We start from the raw sequence: 18892 nt of genomic DNA, 5'->3' as shown, positions 1-18892 counted from the left end.
TTCCTGTGGGCGCAATCGCTGGACGTTTCGAATTTGGCAACCGGGCTCTGCGAGAGAGAAATACACAGTGTTGCCCCTTTACCAACAAAAGCTTTTGTAGAAAGCGAATGTCTGTCTATCAGCGAATGCAGTTCCAAGGCGCAGTGAAAACCAGCTACAGCTTTCCGTGCTGGCAGCTTTCCTGTGGGCGCAATCGCTGGACGTTTCGAATTTGGCAGCCGGGCTCTGCGAGAGAGAAATACACAGTGTTGCCCGTTTACGAACGAAAGCTTTTGTAGAAAACGAATGTCTGTCTATCAGCGAATGCAGTTCCAAGGGGCAGTGAAAACCAGCTATAGCTTTCCGTGCTGGCAGCTTTCCTGTGGGCGCAATCGCTGGACGTTTAGAATTTGGCAACCGGGCTCTGCGAGAGAGAAATACACAGTGTTGCCCCTTTACCAACAAAAGCTTTTGTAGAAAGCGAATGTCTGTCTATCAGCGAATGCAGTTCCAAGGGGCAGTGAAAACCAGCTACAGCTTTCCGTGCTGGCAGCTTTCCTGTGGGCGCAATCGCTGGACGTTTCGAATTTGGCAACCGGGCTCTGCGAGAGAGAAATACACAGACTTGCCCCTTTACCAACGAAAGCGTTTGTAGAAAGCGAATGTCTGTCTATCAGCGAATGCAGTTCCAAGGGGCAGTGAAAACCAGCTACAGCTTTCCGTGCTGGCAGCTTTCCTGTGGGCGCAATCGCTGGACGTTTCGAATTTGGCAACCGGGCTCTGCGAGAGAGAAATACACAGACTTGCCCCTTTACCAACGAAAGCTTTTGTAGAAAGCGAATGTCTGTCTATCAGCGAATGCAGTTCCAAGGGGCAGTGAAAACCAGCTACAGCTTTCCGTGCTGGCAGCTTTCCTGTGGGCGCAATCGCTGGACGTTTCGAATTTGGCAACCGGGCTCTGCGAGAGAGAAATACACAGTCTTACCCCTTTACCAACAAAAGCTTTTGTAGAAAGCGAATGTCTGTCTATCAGCGAATGCAGTTCCAAGGGGCAGTGAAAACCAGCTACAGCTTTCCGTGCTGGCAGCTTTCCTGTGGGCGCAATCGCTGGACGTTTCGAATTTGGCAACCGGGCTCTGCGAGAGAGAAATACACACTGTTGCCCCTTTACCAACGCAAGCTTTTGTAGAAAGTGAATGTCTGTCTATCAGCGAATGCAGTTCCAAGGGGCAGTGAAAACCAGCTACAGCTTTCCGTGCTGGCAGCTTTCCTGTGGGCGCAATCGCTGGACGTTTCGAATTTGGCAACCGGGCTCTGCGAGAGAGAAATACACAGTCTTGCCCCTTTACCAACAAAAGCTTTTGTAGAAAGCGAATGTCTGTCTATCAGCGAATGCAGTTCCAAGGGGCAGTGAAAACCAGCTACAGCTTTCCGTGCTGGCAGCTTTCCTGTGGGCGCAATCGCTGGACGTTTCGAATTTGGCAACCGGGCTCTGCGAGAGAGAAATACACAGTGTTGCCCCTTTACCAACGAAAGCTTTTGTAGAAAGCGAATGTCTGTCTATCAGCGAATGCAGTTCCAAGGGGCAGTGAAAACCAGCTACAGCTTTCCGTGCTGGCAGCTTTCCTGTGGGCGCAATCGCTGGACGTTTCGAATTTGGCAACCGGGCTCTGCGAGAGAGAAATACACAGTGTTGCCCCTTTACCAACAAAAGCTTTTGTAGAAAGCGAATGTCTGTCTATCAGCGAATGCAGTTCCAAGGCGCAGTGAAAACCAGCTACAGCTTTCCGTGCTGGCAGCTTTCCTGTGGGCGCAATCGCTGGACGTTTCGAATTTGGCAGCCGGGCTCTGCGAGAGAGAAATACACAGTGTTGCCCGTTTACGAACGAAAGCTTTTGTAGAAAACGAATGTCTGTCTATCAGCGAATGCAGTTCCAAGGGGCAGTGAAAACCAGCTATAGCTTTCCGTGCTGGCAGCTTTCCTGTGGGCGCAATCGCTGGACGTTTAGAATTTGGCAACCGGGCTCTGCGAGAGAGAAATACACAGTGTTGCCCCTTTACCAACAAAAGCTTTTGTAGAAAGCGAATGTCTGTCTATCAGCGAATGCAGTTCCAAGGGGCAGTGAAAACCAGCTACAGCTTTCCGTGCTGGCAGCTTTCCTGTGGGCGCAATCGCTGGACGTTTCGAATTTGGCAACCGGGCTCTGCGAGAGAGAAATACACAGACTTGCCCCTTTACCAACGAAAGCGTTTGTAGAAAGCGAATGTCTGTCTATCAGCGAATGCAGTTCCAAGGGGCAGTGAAAACCAGCTACAGCTTTCCGTGCTGGCAGCTTTCCTGTGGGCGCAATCGCTGGACGTTTCGAATTTGGCAACCGGGCTCTGCGATAGAGAAATACACAGACTTGCCCCTTTACCAACGAAAGCTTTTGTAGAAAGCGAATGTCTGTCTATCAGCGAATGCAGTTCCAAGGGGCAGTGAAAACCAGCTACAGCTTTCCGTGCTGGCAGCTTTCCTGTGGGCGCAATCGCTGGACGTTTCGAATTTGGCAACCGGGCTCTGCGAGAGAGAAATACACAGTCTTACCCCTTTACCAACAAAAGCTTTTGTAGAAAGCGAATGTCTGTCTATCAGCGAATGCAGTTCCAAGGGGCAGTGAAAACCAGCTACAGCTTTCCGTGCTGGCAGCTTTCCTGTGGGCGCAATCGCTGGACGTTTCGAATTTGGCAACCGGGCTCTGCGAGAGAGAAATACACACTGTTGCCCCTTTACCAACGCAAGCTTTTGTAGAAAGTGAATGTCTGTCTATCAGCGAATGCAGTTCCAAGGGGCAGTGAAAACCAGCTACAGCTTTCCGTGCTGGCAGCTTTCCTGTGGGCGCAATCGCTGGACGTTTCGAATTTGGCAACCGGGCTCTGCGAGAGAGAAATACACAGTCTTGCCCCTTTACCAACAAAAGCTTTTGTAGAAAGCGAATGTCTGTCTATCAGCGAATGCAGTTCCAAGGGGCAGTGAAAACCAGCTACAGCTTTCCGTGCTGGCAGCTTTCCTGTGGGCGCAATCGCTGGACGTTTCGAATTTGGCAACCGGGCTCTGCGAGAGAGAAATACACAGTGTTGCACCTTTACCAACGAAAGCTTTTGTAGAAAGCGAATGTCTGTCTATCAGCGAATGCAGTTCCAAGGGGCAGTGAAAACCAGCTACAGCTTTCCGTGCTGGCAGCTTTCCTGTGGGCGCAATCGCTGGACGTTTCGAATTTGGCAACCGGGCTCTGCGAGAGAGAAATACACAGTCTTGCCCCTTTACCAACGAAAGCTTTTGTAGAAAGCGAATGTCTGTCTATCAGCGAATGCAGTTCCAAGGGGCAGTGAAAACCAGCTACAGCTTTCCGTGCTGGCAGCTTTCCTGTGGGCGCAATCGCTGGACGTTTCGAATTTGGCAACCGGGCTCTGCGAGAGAGAAATACACAGTGTTGCCCCTTTACCAACGAAAGCTTTTGTAGAAAGCGAATGTCTGTCTATCAGCGAATGCAGTTCCAAGGGGCAGTGAAAACCAGCTACAGCTTTCCGTGCTGGCAGCTTTCCTGTGGGCGCAATCGCTGGACGTTTCGAATTTGGCAACCGGGCTCTGCGAGAGAGTAATACACAGTGTTGCCCCTTACGAAGGCAAGGTTTTACAGAAAGCGAATGTCTGTATATCTGCGAGTGCAGTTCCAAGGGGCAGTGAAAACCAGCTACAGCTTTCCGTGCTGGCAGCTTTCCTGTGGGCGCAATCGCTGGACGTTTCGAATTTGGCAACCGGGCTCTGCGAGAGAAAATACACAGTCTTGCCCCTTTACCAACGAAAGCTTTTGTAGAAAGCGAATGTCTGTCTATCAGCGAATGCAGTTCCAAGGGGCAGTGAAAACCAGCTACAGCTTTCCGTGCTGGCAGCTTTCCTGTGGGCGCAATCGCTGGACGTTTCGAATTTGGCAACCGGGCTCTGCGAGAGAGAAATACACAGTCTTGCCCCTTTACCAACAAAAGATTTTGTAGAAAGCGAATGTCTGTCTATCAGCGAATGCAGTTCCAAGGGGCAGTGAAAACCAGCTACAGCTTTCCGTGCTGGCAGCTTTCCTGTGGGCGCAATCGCTGGACGTTTCGAATTTGGCAACCGGGCTCTGCGAGAGAGAAATACACAGTGTTGCCCCTTTACCAACGAAAGCTTTTGTAGAAAGCGAATGTCTGTCTATCAGTGAATGCAGTTCCAAGGGGCAGTGAAAACCAGCTACAGCTTTCCGTGCTGGCAGCTTTCCTGTGGGCGCAATCGCTGGACGTTTCGAATTTGGCAACCGGGCTCTGCGAGAGAGAAATACACAGTGTTGCCCCTTACGAAGGCAAGGTTTTACAGAAAGCGAATGTCTGTCTATCTGCGAGTGCAGTTCCAAGGGGCAGTGAAAACCAGCTACAGCTTTCCGTGCTGGCAGCTTTCCTGTGGGCGCAATCGCTGGACGTTTCGATTTGGCAACCGGGCTCTGCGAGAGAGAAATACACAGTGTTGCCCCTTACGAAGGCAAGGTTTTACAGAAAGCGAATGTCTATCTATCAGCGAATGCAGTTCCAAGGGGCAGTGAAAACCAGCTACAGCTTTCCGTGCTGGCAGCTTTCCTGTGGGCGCAATCGCTGGACGTTTCGAATTTGGCAACCGGGCTCTGCGAGAGAGAAATACACAGTGTTGCCCCTTACGAACGAAAGCTTTTGTAGAAAACGAATGTCTGTCTATCAGCGAATGCAGTTCCAAGAGACAGTGAAAACCAGCTACAGCTTTCCGTCCTGGCAGCTTTCCTGTGGGCGCAATCGCTGGACGTTTCGAATTTGGCAACCGGGCTCTGCGAGAGAGAAATACACACTGTTGCCCCTTTACCATCGAAAGCTTTTGTAGAAAGCGAATGTCTGTCTATCAGCGAATGCAGTTCCAAGGGGCAGTGAAAACCAGCTACAGCTTTCCGTGCTGGCAGCTTTCCTGTGGGCGCAATCGCTGGACGTTTCGAATTTGGCAACCGGGCTCTGCGAGAGAGAAATACACAGTGTTGCCCCTTTACGAACGAAAGCTTTTGTAGAAAGCGAATGTCTGTCTATCAGCGAATGCAGTTCCAAGGGGCAGTGAAAACCAGCTACAGCTTTCCGTGCTGGCAGCTTTCCTGTGGGCGCAATCGCTGGACGTTTCGAATTTGGCAACCGGGCTCTGCGAGAGAAAATACACAGTCTTGCCCCTTTACAAACAAAAGCTTTTGTAGAAAGCGAATGTCTGTCTATCAGCGAATGCAGTTCCAAGGGGCAGTGAAAACCAGCTACAGCTTTCCGTGCTGGCAGCTTTCCTGTGGGCGCAATCGCTGGACGTTTCGAATTTGGCAACCGGGCTCTGCGAGAGAGAAATACACAGTGTTGCCCCTGTAGCAACGAAAGCGTTTGTAGAAAGCGAATGTCTGTCTATCAGCGAATGCAGTTCCAAGGGGCAGTGAAAACCAGCTACAGCTTTCCGTGCTGGCAGCTTTCCTGTGGGCGCAATCGCTGGACGTTTCGAATTTGGCAACCGGGCTCTGCGAGAGAGAAATACACAGTGTTGCCCCTTTACCAACAAGAGCTTTTGTAGAAAGCGAATGTCTGTCTATCAGCGAATGCAGTTCCAAGGGGCAGTGAAAACCAGCTACAGCTTTCCGTGCTGGCAGCTTTCCTGTGGGCGCAATCGCTGGACGTTTCGAATTTGGCAACCGGGCTCTGCGAGAGAGAAATACACAGTGTTGCCCCTTTACCAACGAAAGCTTTTGTAGAAAGCGAATGTCTGTTTATCAGCGAATGCAGTTCCAAGGGGCAGTGAAAACCAGCTACAGCTTTCCGTGCTGGCAGCTTTCCTGTGGGCGCAATCGCTGGACGTTTAGAATTTGGCAACCGGGCTCTGCGAGAGAGAAATACACAGTGTTGCCCCTTTACCAACAAAAGCTTTTGTAGAAAGCGAATGTCTGTCTATCAGCGAATGCAGTTCCAAGGGGCAGTGAAAACCAGCTACAGCTTTCCGTGCTGGCAGCTTTCCTGTGGGCGCAATCGCTGGACGTTTCGAATTTGGCAACCGGGCTCTGCGAGAGAGAAATACACAGTGTTGCCCCTTTACGAACTAAAGCTTTTGTAGAAAGCGAATGTCTGTCTATCAGCGAATGCAGTTCCAAGGGGCAGTGAAAACCAGCTACAGCTTTCCGTGCTGGCAGCTTTCCTGTGGGCGCAATCGCTGGACGTTTCGAATTTGGCAACCGGGCTCTGCGAGAGAGAAATACACAGACTTGCCCCTTTACCAACGAAAGCTTTTGTAGAAAGCGAATGTCTGTCTATCAGCGAATGCAGTTCCAAGGGGCAGTGAAAACCAGCTACAGCTTTCCGTGCTGGCAGCTTTCCTGTGGGCGCAATCGCTGGACGTTTCGAATTTGGCAACCGGGCTCTGCGAGAGAGAAATACACACTGTTGCCCCTTTACCAACGAAAGCTTTTGTACAAAGCGAATGTCTGTTTATCAGCGAATGCAGTTCCAAGGGGCAGTGAAAACCAGCTACAGCTTTCCGTGCTGGCAGCTTTCCTGTGGGCGCAATCGCTGGACGTTTCGAATTTGGCAACCGGGCTCTGCGAGAGAGAAATACACAGTGTTGCCCCTTTACGAACGAAAGCTTTTGTAGAAAGCGAATGTCTGTCTATCAGCGAATGCAGTTCCAAGGGGCAGTGAAAACCAGCTACAGCTTTCCGTGCTGGCAGCTTTCCTGTGGGCGCAATCGCTGGACGTTTCGAATTTGGCAACCGGGCTCTGCGAGAGAGAAATACACAGACTTGCCCCTTTACCAACGAAAGCTTTTGTAGAAAGCGAATGTCTGTCTATCAGCGAATGCAGTTCCAAGGGGCAGTGAAAACCAGCTACAGCTTTCCGTGCTGGCAGCTTTCCTGTGGGCGCAATCGCTGGACGTTTCGAATTTGGCAACCGGGCTCTGCGAGAGAGAAATACACAGTGTTGCCCCTTTACCAACGAAAGCTTTTGTACAAAGCGAATGTCTGTTTATCAGCGAATGCAGTTCCAAGGGGCAGTGAAAACCAGCTACAGCTTTCCGTGCTGGCAGCTTTCCTGTGGGCGCAATCGCTGGACGTTTCGAATTTGGCAACCGGGCTCTGCGAGAGAGAAATACACAGTGTTGCACCTTTACCAACGAAAGCTTTTGTAGAAAGCGAATGTCTGTCTATCAGCGAATGCAGTTCCAAGGGGCAGTGAAAACCAGCTACAGCTTTCCGTGCTGGCAGCTTTCCTGTGGGCGCAATCGCTGGACGTTTCGAATTTGGCAACCGGGCTCTGCGAGAGAGAAATACACAGTGTTGCCCCTTTACGAACGAAAGCTTTTGTAGAAAGCGAATGTCTGTCTATCAGCGAATGCAGTTCCAAGGGGCAGTGAAAACCAGCTACAGCTTTCCGTGCTGGCAGCTTTCCTGTGGGCGCAATCGCTGGACGTTTCGAATTTGGCAACCGGGCTCTGCGAGAGAGAAATACACAGTGTTGCCCCTTTACGAATGAAAGCTTTTGTAGAAAGCGAATGTCTGTCTATCAGCGAATGCAGTTCCAAGGGGCAGTGAAAACCAGCTACAGCTTTCCGTGCTGGCAGCTTTCCTGTGGGCGCAATCGCTGGACGTTTCGAATTTGGCAACCGGGCTCTGCGAGAGAGAAATACACAGTGTTGCCCCTGTAGCAACGAAAGCGTTTGTAGAAAGCGAATGTCTGTCTATCAGCGAATGCAGTTCCAAGGGGCAGTGAAAACCAGCTACAGCTTTCCGTGCTGGCAGCTTTCCTGTGGGCGCAATCGCTGGACGTTTCGAATTTGGCAACCGGGCTCGGCGAGAGAGAAATACATAGTCTTGCCCCTTTACCAACGAAAGCTTTTGTAGAAAGCGAATGTCTGTCTATCAGCGAATGCAGTTCCAAGGGGCAGTGAAAACCAGCTACAGCTTTCCGTGCTGGCAGCTTTCCTGTGGGCGCAATCGCTGGACGTTTCGAATTTGGCAACCGGGCTCTGCGAGAGAGAAATACAAAGTGTTGCCCCTTTACCAACGAAAGCTTTTGTAGAAAGCGAATGTCTGTCTATCAGCGAATGCAGTTCCAAGGGGCAGTGAAAACCAGCTACAGCTTTCCGTGCTGGCAGCTTTCCTGTGGGCGCAATCGCTGGACGTTTCGAATTTGGCAACCGGGCTCTGCGAGAGAGAAATACACAGTGTTGCCCCATTACCAACAAAAGCTTTTGTAGAAAGCGAATGTCTGTCTATCAGCGAATGCAGTTCCAAGGGGCAGTGAAAACCAGCTACAGCTTTCCGTGCTCGCAGCTTTCCTGTGGGCGCAATCGCTGGACGTTTCGAATTTGGCAACCGGGCTCTGCGAGAGAGAAATACACAGTGTTGCCCCTGTAGCAACGAAAGCTTTTGTAGAAAGCGAATGTCTGTCTATCAGCGAATGCAGTTCCAAGGGGCAGTGAAAACCAGCTACAGCTTTCCGTGCTGGCAGCTTTCCTGTGGGCGCAATCGCTGGACGTTTCGAATTTGGCAACCGGGCTCTGCGAGAGAGAAATACACAGTGTTGCCCCTTTACCAACGAAAGCTTTTATAGAAAGCGAATGTCTGTCTATCAGCGAATGCAGTTCCAAGGGGCAGTGAAAACCAGCTACAGCTTTCCGTGCTGGCAGCTTTCCTGTGGGCGCAATCGCTGGACGTTTCGAATTTGGCAACTGGGCTCTGCGAGAGAGAAATACACAGTGTTGCCCCTTTACGAAGGCAAGGTTTTGCAGAAAGCGAATGTCTGTCTATCAGCGAATGCAGTTCCAAGGGGCAGTGAAAACCAGCTACAGCTTTCCGTGCTGGCAGCTTTCCTGTGGGCGCAATCGCTGGACGTTTCGAATTTGGCAACCGGGCTCTGCGAGAGAGAAATACACAGACTTGCCCCTTTACCAACGAAAGCTTTTGTAGAAAGCGAATGTCTGTCTATCAGCGAATGCAGTTCCAAGGGGCAGTGAAAACCAGCTACAGCTTTCCGTGCTGGCAGCTTTCCTGTGGGCGCAATCGCTGGACGTTTCGAATTTGGCAACCGGGCTCTGCGAGAGAGAAATACACAGTGTTGTCCCTTTACAAACGAAAGCTTTTGTAGAAAACGAATGTCTGTCTATCAGCGAATGCAGTTCCAAGGGGCAGTGAAAACCAGCTATAGCTTTCCGTGCTGGCAGCTTTCCTGTGGGCGCAATCGCTGGACGTTTCGAATTTGGCAACCGGGCTCTGCGAGAGAGAAATACACAGTGTTGCCCCTTTACGAACTAAAGCTTTTGTAGAAAACGAATGTCTGTCTATCAGCGAATGCAGTTCCAAGGCGCAGTGAAAACCAGCTACAGCTTTCCGTGCTGGCAGCTTTCCTGTGGGCGCAATCGCTGGACGTTTCGAATTTGGCAACCGGGCTCTGCGAGAGAGAAATACACAGTGTTGCCCCTGTAGCAACGAAAGCGTTTGTAGAAAGCGAATGTCTGTCTATCAGCGAATGCAGTTCTAAGGGGCAGTGAAAACCAGCTATAGCTTTCCGTGCTGGCAGCTTTCCTGTGGGCGCAATCGCTGGACGTTTCGAATTTGGCAACCGGGCTCTGCGAGAGAGAAATACACAGTGTTGCCCCTGTAGCAACGAAAGCGTTTGTAGAAAGCGAATGTCTCTCTATCAGCGAATGCAGTTCCAAGGGGCAGTGAAAACCAGCTAGAGCTTTCCGTGCTGGCAGCTTTCCTGTGGGCGCAATCGCTGGACGTTTCGAATTTGGCAACCGGGCTCTGCGAGAGAGAAATACACAGTGTTGCCCCTTTACGAACTAAAGCTTTTGTAGAAAACGAATGTCTGTCTATCAGCGAATGCAGTTCCAAGGCGCAGTGAAAACCAGCTACAGCTTTCCGTGCTGGCAGCTTTCCTGTGGGCGCAATCGCTGGACGTTTCGAATTTGGCAACCGGGCTCTGCGAGAGAGAAATACACAGTGTTGCCCCTGTAGCAACGAAAGCGTTTGTAGAAAGCGAATGTCTGTCTATCAGCGAATGCAGTTCCAAGGGGCAGTGAAAACCAGCTATAGCTTTCCGTGCTGGCAGCTTTCCTGTGGGCGCAATCGCTGGACGTTTCGAATTTGGCAACCGGGCTCTGCGAGAGAGAAATACACAGTGTTGCCCCTGTAGCAACGAAAGCGTTTGTAGAAAGCGAATGTCTCTCTATCAGCGAATGCAGTTCCAAGGGGCAGTGAAAACCAGCTAGAGCTTTCCGTGCTGGCAGCTTTCCTGTGGGCGCAATCGCTGGACGTTTCGAATTTGGCAACCGGGCTCTGCGAGAGAGAAATACACAGTGTTGCCCCTTACGAAGGCAAGGTTTTACAGAAAGCGAATGTCTGTCTATCTGCGAATGCAGTTCCAAGGGGCAGTGAAAACCAGCTACAGCTTTCCGTGCTGGCAGCTTTCCTGTGGGCGCAATCGCTGGACGTTTCGATTTGGCAACCGGGCTCTGCGAGAGAGAAATACACAGTGTTGCCCCTTACGAAGGCAAGGTTTTACAGAAAGCGAATGTCTATCTATCAGCGAATGCAGTTCCAAGGGGCAGTGAAAACCAGCTACAGCTTTCCGTGCTGGCAGCTTTCCTGTGGGCGCAATCGCTGGACGTTTCGAATTTGGCAACCGGGCTCTGCGAGAGAGAAATACACAGTGTTGCCCCTTTACCAACGAAAGCTTTTGTAGAAAGCGAATGTCTGTCTATCAGCGAATGCAGTTCCAAGGGGCAGTGAAAACCAGCTACAGCTTTCCGTGCTGGCAGCTTTCCTGTGGGCGCAATCGCTGGACGTTTCGAATTTGGCAACCGGGCTCTGCGAGAGAGAAATACACACTGTTGCCCCTTTACCAACGAAAGCTTTTGTAGAAAACGAATGTCTGTCTATCAGCGAATGCAGTTCCAAGGGGCAGTGAAAACCAGCTACAGCTTTCCGTGCTGGCAGCTTTCCTGTGGGCGCAATCGCTGGACGTTTCGAATTTGGCAACCGGGCTCTGCGAGAGAGAAATACACAGTGTTGCCCCTTTACCAACGAAAGCGTTTGTAGAAAGCGAATGTCTGTCTATCAGCGAATGCAGTTCCAAGGGGCAGTGAAAACCAGCTACAGCTTTCCGTGCTGGCAGCTTTCCTGTGGGCGCAATCGCTGGACGTTTCGAATTTGGCAACCGGGCTCTGCGAGAGAGAAATACACAGTGTTGCCCCTTTACCAACGAAAGCGTTTGTAGAAAGCGAATGTCTGTCTATCAGCGAATGCAGTTCCAAGGGGCAGTGAAAACCAGCTACAGCTTTCCGTGCTGGCAGCTTTCCTGTGGGCGCAATCGCTGGACGTTTCGAATTTGGCAACCGGGCTCTGCGAGAGAGAAATACACAGACTTGCCCCTTTACCAACGAAAGCTTTTGTAGAAAGCGAATGTCTGTTTATCAGCGAATGCAGTTCCAAGGGGCAGTGAAAACCAGCTACAGCTTTCCGTGCTGGCAGCTTTCCTGTGGGCGCAATCGCTGGACGTTTCGAATTTGGCAACCGGGCTCTGCGAGAGAGAAATACACAGTGTTGTCCCTTTACGAACGAAAGCTTTTGTAGAAAACGAATGTCTGTCTATCAGCGAATGCAGTTCCAAGGGGCAGTGAAAACCAGCTACAGCTTTCTGTGCTGGCAGCTTTCCTGTGGGCGCAATCGCTGGACGTTTCGAATTTGGCAACCGGGCTCTGCGAGAGAGAAATACACAGACTTGCCCCTTTACCAACGAAAGCTTTTGTAGAAAGCGAATGTCTGTCTATCAGCGAATGCAGTTCCAAGGGGCAGTGAAAACCAGCTACAGCTTTCCGTGCTGGCAGCTTTCCTGTGGGCGCAATCGCTGGACGTTTCGAATTTGGCAACCGGGCTCTGCGAGAGAGAAATACACAGTGTTGCACCTTTACCAACGAAAGCTTTTGTAGAAAGCGAATGTCTGTTTATCAGCGAATGCAGTTCCAAGGGGCAGTGAAAACCAGCTACAGCTTTCCGTGCTGGCAGCTTTCCTGTGGGCGCAATCGCTGGACGTTTCGAATTTGGCAACCGGGCTCTGCGAGAGAGAAATACACAGTGTTGCCCCTTTACAAACGAAAGCTTTTGTAGAAAGCGAATGTCTGTCTATCAGCGAATGCAGTTCCAAGGGGCAGTGAAAACCAGCTACAGCTTTCCGTGCTGGCAGCTTTCCTGTGGGCGCAATCGCTGGACGTTTCGAATTTGGCAACCGGGCTCTGCGAGAGAGAAATACACAGTCTTACCCCTTTACCAACAAAAGCTTTTGTAGAAAGCGAATGTCTGTCTATCAGCGAATGCAGTTCCAAGGGGCAGTGAAAACCAGCTACAGCTTTCCGTGCTGGCAGCTTTCCTGTGGCGCAATCGCTGGACGTTTCGAATTTGGCAACAGGGCTCTGCGAGAGAGAAATACACAGTGTTGCCCCTTTACCAACGAAAGCTTTTGTACAAAGCGAATGTCTGTTTATCAGCGAATGCAGTTCCAAGGGGCAGTGAAAACCAGCTACAGCTTTCCGTGCTGGCAGCTTTCCTGTGGGCGCAATCGCTGGACGTTTAGAATTTGGCAACCGGGCTCTGCGAGAGAGAAATACACACTGTTGCCCCTTTACCAACGAAAGCTTTTGTAGAAAGCGAATGTCTGTCTATCAGCGAATGCAGTTCCAAGGCGCAGTGAAAACCAGCTACAGCTTTCCGTGCTGGCAGCTTTCCTGTGGGCGCAATCGCTGGACGTTTCGAATTTGGCAACCGGGCTCTGCGAGAGAGAAATACACAGTGTTGCCCCTTTACCAACGAAAGCTTTTGTAGAAAACGAATGTCTGTCTATCAGCGAATGCAGTTCCAAGGGGCAGTGAAAAGCAGCTACAGCTTTCCGTGCTGACAGCTTTCCTGTGGGCGCAATCGCTGGACGTTTCGAATTTGGCAACCGGGCTCTGCGAGAGAGAAATACACAGACTTGCCCCTTTACCAACGAAAGCTTTTGTAGAAAGCGAATGTCTGTCTATCAGCGAATGCAGTTCCAAGGGGCAGTGAAAACCAGCTACAGCTTTCCGTGCTGGCAGCTTTCCTGTGGGCGCAATCGCTGGACGTTTCGAATTTGGCAACCGGGCTCTGCGAGAGAGAAATACACACTGTTGCCCCTTTACCAACGAAAGCTTTTGTAGAAAGCGAATGACTGTTTATCAGCGAATGCAGTTCCAAGGGGCAGTGAAAACCAGCTACAGCTTTCCGTGCTGGCAGCTTTCCTGTGGGCGCAATCGCTGGACGTTTCGAATTTGGCAACCGGGCTCTGCGAGAGAGAAATACACAGACTTGCCCCTTTACCAACGAAAGCTTTTGTAGAAAGCGAATGTCTGTCTATCAGCGAATGCAGTTCCAAGGGGCAGTGAAAACCAGCTACAGCTTTCCGTGCTGGCAGCTTTCCTGTGGGCGCAATCGCTGGAGGTTTCGAATTTGGCAACCGGGCTCTGCGAGAGAGAAATACACAGTCTTACCCCTTTACCAACAAAAGCTTTTGTAGAAAGCGAATGTCTGTCTATCAGCGAATGCAGTTCCAAGGGGCAGTGAAAACCAGCTACAGCTTTCCGTGCTGGCAGCTTTCCTGTGGGCGCAATCGCTGGACGTTTCGAATTTGGCAACCGGGCTCTGCGAGAGAGAAATACACAGTGTTGCCCCTTTACCAACGAAAGCTTTTGTACAAAGCGAATGTCTGTTTATCAGCGAATGCAGTTCCAAGGGGCAGTGAAAACCAGCTACAGCTTTCCGTGCTGGCAGCTTTCCTGTGGGCGCAATCGCTGGACGTTTAGAATTTGGCAACCGGGCTCTGCGAGAGAGAAATACACACTGTTGCCCCTTTACCAACGAAAGCTTTTGTAGAAAGCGAATGTATGTCTATCAGCGAATGCCTGTCTATCAGCGAATGCAGTTCCAAGGGGCAGTGAAAACCAGCTACAGCTTTCCGTGCTGGCAGCTTTCCTGTGGGCGCAATCGCTGGACGTTTCGAATTTGGCAACCGGGCTCTGCGAGAGAGAAATACACAGTGTTGCCCCTTTACCAACGAAAGCTTTTGTAGAAAACGAATGTCTGTCTATCAGCGAATGCAGTTCCAAGGGGCAGTGAAAACCAGCTACAGCTTTCCGTGCTGACAGCTTTCCTGTGGGCGCAATCGCTGGACGTTTCGAATTTGGCAACCGGGCTCTGCGAGAGAGAAATACACAGACTTGCCCCTTTACCAACGAAAGCTTTTGTAGAAAGCGAATGTCTGTCTATCAGCGAATGCAGTTCCAAGGGGCAGTGAAAACCAGCTACAGCTTTCCGTGCTGGCAGCTTTCCTGTGGGCGCAATCGCTGGACGTTTCGAATTTGGCAACCGGGCTCTGCGAGAGAGAAATACACAGTGTTGCCCCTTTACCAACGAAAGCTTTTGTAGAAAGCGAATGTCTGTCTATCAGCGAATGCAGTTCCAAGGGGCAGTGAAAACCAGCTACAGCTTTCCGTGCTGGCAGCTTTCCTGTGGGCGCAATCGCTGGACGTTTCGAAATTGGCAACCGGGCTCTGCGAGAGAGAAATACACAGTGTTGCCCCTTTACGAATGAAAGCTTTTGTAGAAAGCGAATGTCTGTCTATCAGCGAATGCAGTTCCAAGGGGCAGTGAAAACCAGCTACAGCTTTCCGTGCTGGCAGCTTTCCTGTGGGCGCAATCGCTGGACGTTTCGAATTTGGCAACCGGGCTCTGCGAGAGAGAAATACACACTGTTGCCCCTGTAGCAACGAAAGCGTTTGTAGAAAGCGAATGTCTGTCTATCAGCGAATGCAGTTCCAAGGGGCAGTGAAAACCAGCTACAGCTTTCCGTGCTGGCAGCTTTCCTGTGGGCGCAATCGCTGGACGTTTCGAATTTGGCAACCGGGCTCTGCGAGAGAGAAATACACAGTGTTGCCCCTTTACGAAGGCAAGGTTTTGCAGAAAGCGAATGTCTGTCTATCAGCGAATGCAGTTCCAAGGGGCAGTGAAAACCAGCTACAGCTTTCCGTGCTGGCAGCTTTCCTGTGGGCGCAATCGCTGGACGTTTCGAATTTGGCAACCGGGCTCTGCGAGAGAGAAATACACAGTGTTGCCCCTTTACCAACGAAAGCTTTTGTAGAAAGCGAATGTCTGTCTATCAGCGAATGCAGTTCCAAGGGGCAGTGAAAACCAGCTACAGCTTTCCGTGCTGGCAGCTTTCCTGTGGGCGCAATCGCTGGACGTTTCGAATTTGGCAACCGGGCTCTGCGAGAGAGAAATACACAGTGTTGCCCCTTTACCAACGAAAGCTTTTGTACAAAGCGAATGTCTGTTTATCAGCGAATGCAGTTCCAAGGGGCAGTGAAAACCAGCTACAGCTTTCCGTGCTGGCAGCTTTCCTGTGGGCGCAATCGCTGGACGTTTAGAATTTGGCAACCGGGCTCTGCGAGAGAGAAATACACACTGTTGCCCCTTTACCAACGAAAGCTTTTGTAGAAAGCGAATGTCTGTCTATCAGCGAATGCAGTTCCAAGGGGCAGTGAAAACCAGCTACAGCTTTCCGTGCTGGCAGCTTTCCTGTGGGCGCAATCGCTGGACGTTTCGAATTTGGCAACCGGGCTCTGCGAGAGAGAAATACACAGTGTTGCCCCTTTACCAACGAAAGCTTTTGTAGAAAACGAATGTCTGTCTATCAGCGAATGCAGTTCCAAGGGGCAGTGAAAACCAGCTACAGCTTTCCGTGCTGACAGCTTTCCTGTGGGCGCAATCGCTGGACGTTTCGAATTTGGCAACCGGGCTCTACGAGAGAGAAATACACAGACTTGCCCCTTTACCAACGAAAGCTTTTGTAGAAAGCGAATGTCTGTCTATCAGCGAATGCAGTTCCAAGGGGCAGTGAAAACCAGCTACAGCTTTCCGTGCTGGCAGCTTTCCTGTGGGCGCAATCGCTGGACGTTTCGAATTTGGCAACCGGGCTCTGCGAGAGAGAAATACACAGTGTTGCCCCTTTACCAACGAAAGCTTTTGTAGAAAGCGAATGTCTGTCTATCAGCGAATGCAGTTCCAAGGGGCAGTGAAAACCAGCTACAGCTTTCCGTGCTGGCAGCTTTCCTGTGGGCGCAATCGCTGGACGTTTCGAAATTGGCAACCGGGCTCTGCGAGAGAGAAATACACAGTGTTGCCCCTTTACGAATGAAAGCTTTTGTAGAAAGCGAATGTCTGTCTATCAGCGAATGCAGTTCCAAGGGGCAGTGAAAACCAGCTACAGCTTTCCGTGCTGGCAGCTTTCCTGTGGGCGCAATCGCTGGACGTTTCGAATTTGGCAACCGGGCTCTGCGAGAGAGAAATACACACTGTTGCCCCTGTAGCAACGAAAGCGTTTGTAGAAAGCGAATGTCTGTCTATCAGCGAATGCAGTTCCAAGGGGCAGTGAAAACCAGCTACAGCTTTCCGTGCTGGCAGCTTTCCTGTGGGCGCAATCGCTGGACGTTTCGAATTTGGCAACCGGGCTCTGCGAGAGAGAAATACACAGTGTTGCCCCTTTACGAAGGCAAGGTTTTGCAGAAAGCGAATGTCTGTCTAGCAGCGAATGCAGTTCCAAGGGGCAGTGAAAACCAGCTACAGCTTTCCGTGCTGGCAGCTTTCCTGTGGGCGCAATCGCTGGACGTTTCGAATTTGGCAACCGGGCTCTGCGAGAGAGAAATACACAGTGTTGCCCCTTTACCAACGAAAGCTTTTGTAGAAAGCGAATGTCTGTCTATCAGCGAATGCAGTTCCAAGGGGCAGTGAAAACCAGCTACAGCTTTCCGTGCTGGCAGCTTTCCTGTGGGCGCAATCGCTGGACGTTTCGAATTTGGCAACCGGGCTCTGCGAGAGAGAAATACACAGTGTTGCCCCTTTACGAACGAAAGCTTTTGTAGAAAGCGAATGTCTGTCTATCAGCGAATGCAGTTCCAAGGGGCAGTGAAAACCAGCTACAGCTTTCCGTGATGGCAGCTTTCCTGTGGGCGCAATCGCTGGACGTTTCGAATTTGGCAACCGGGCTCTGCGAGAGAGAAATACACAGTGTTGCCCCTTTACGAATGAAAGCTTTTGTAGAAAGCGAATGTCTGTCTATCAGCGAATGCAGTTCCAAGGGGCAGTGAAAACCAGCTACAGCTTTCCGTGCTGGCAGCTTTCCTGTGGGCGCAATCGCTGGACGTTTCGAATTTGGCAACCGGGCTCTGCGAGAGAGAAATACACACTGTTGCCCCTGTAGCAACGAAAGCGTTTGTAGAAAGCGAATGTCTGTCTATCAGCGAATGCAGTTCCAAGGGGCAGTGAAAACCAGCTACAGCTTTCCGTGCTGGCAGCTTTCCTGTGGGCGCAATCGCTGGACGTTTCGAATTTGGCAACCGGGCTCTGCGAGAGAGAAATACACACTGTTGCCCCTTTACCAACGAAAGCTTTTGTAGAAAGCGAATGTCTGTCTATCAGTGAATGCAGTTCCAAGGGGCAGTGAAAACCAGCTACAGCTTTCCGTGCTGGCAGCTTTCCTGTGGGCGCAATCGCTGGACGTTTCGAATTTGGCAACCGGGCTCTGCGAGAGAGAAATACACACTGTTGCCCCTTTACCAACGAAAGCTTTTGTAGAAAGCGAATGTCTGTCTATCAGCGAATGCAGTTCCAAGGCGCAGTGAAAACCAGCTACAGCTTTCCGTGCTGGCAGCTTTCCTGTGGGCGCAATCGCTGGACGTTTCGAATTTGGCAACCGGGCTCTGCGAGAGAGAAATACACAGTGTTGCCCCTTTACCAACGAAAGCTTTTGTAGAAAACGAATGTCTGTCTATCAGCGAATGCAGTTCCAAGGGGCAGTGAAAACCAGCTACAGCTTTCCGTGCTGACAGCTTTCCTGTGGGCGCAATCGCTGGACGTTTCGAATTTGGCAACCGGGCTCTGCGAGAGAGAAATACACAGACTTGCCCCTTTACCAACGAAAGCTTTTGTAGAAAGCGAATGTCTGTCTATCAGCGAATGCAGTTCCAAGGGGCAGTGAAAACCAGCTACAGCTTTCCGTGCTGGCAGCTTTCCTGTGGGCGCAATCGCTGGACGTTTCGAATTTGGCAACCGGGCTCTGCGAGAGAGAAATACACACTGTTGCCCCTTTACCAACGAAAGCTTTTGTAGAAAGCGAATGTCTGTTTATCAGCGAATGCAGTTCCAAGGGGCAGTGAAAACCAGCTACAGCTTTCCGTGCTGGCAGCTTTCCTGTGGGCGCAATCGCTGGACGTTTCGAATTTGGCAACCGGGCTCTGCGAGAGAGAAATACACAGACTTGCCCCTTTACCAACGAAAGCTTTTGTAGAAAGCGAATGTCTGTCTATCAGCGAATGCAGTTCCAAGGGGCAGTGAAAACCAGCTACAGCTTTCCGTGCTGGCAGCTTTCCTGTGGGCGCAATCGCTGGAGGTTTCGAATTTGGCAACCGGGCTCTGCGAGAGAGAAATACACAGTCTTACCCCTTTACCAACAAAAGCTTTTGTAGAAAGCGAATGTCTGTCTATCAGCGAATGCAGTTCCAAGGGGCAGTGAAAACCAGCTACAGCTTTCCGTGCTGGCAGCTTTCCTGTGGGCGCAATCGCTGGACGTTTCGAATTTGGCAACCGGGCTCTGCGAGAGAGAAATACACAGTGTTGCCCCTTTACCAACGAAAGCTTTTGTAGAAAGCGAATGTCTGTTTATCAGCGAATGCAGTTCCAAGGGGCAGTGAAAACCAGCTACAGCTTTCCGTGCTGGCAGCTTTCCTGTGGGCGCAATC

Source organism: Mycteria americana, chromosome 8 (assembly GCF_035582795.1).
Source record: "Mycteria americana isolate JAX WOST 10 ecotype Jacksonville Zoo and Gardens chromosome 8, USCA_MyAme_1.0, whole genome shotgun sequence".
NCBI lineage: Eukaryota > Metazoa > Chordata > Aves > Ciconiiformes > Ciconiidae > Mycteria > Mycteria americana.
The sequence above is the reverse complement of the archived record's forward strand: the minus strand, read 5'-3'. Positions refer to the sequence as shown.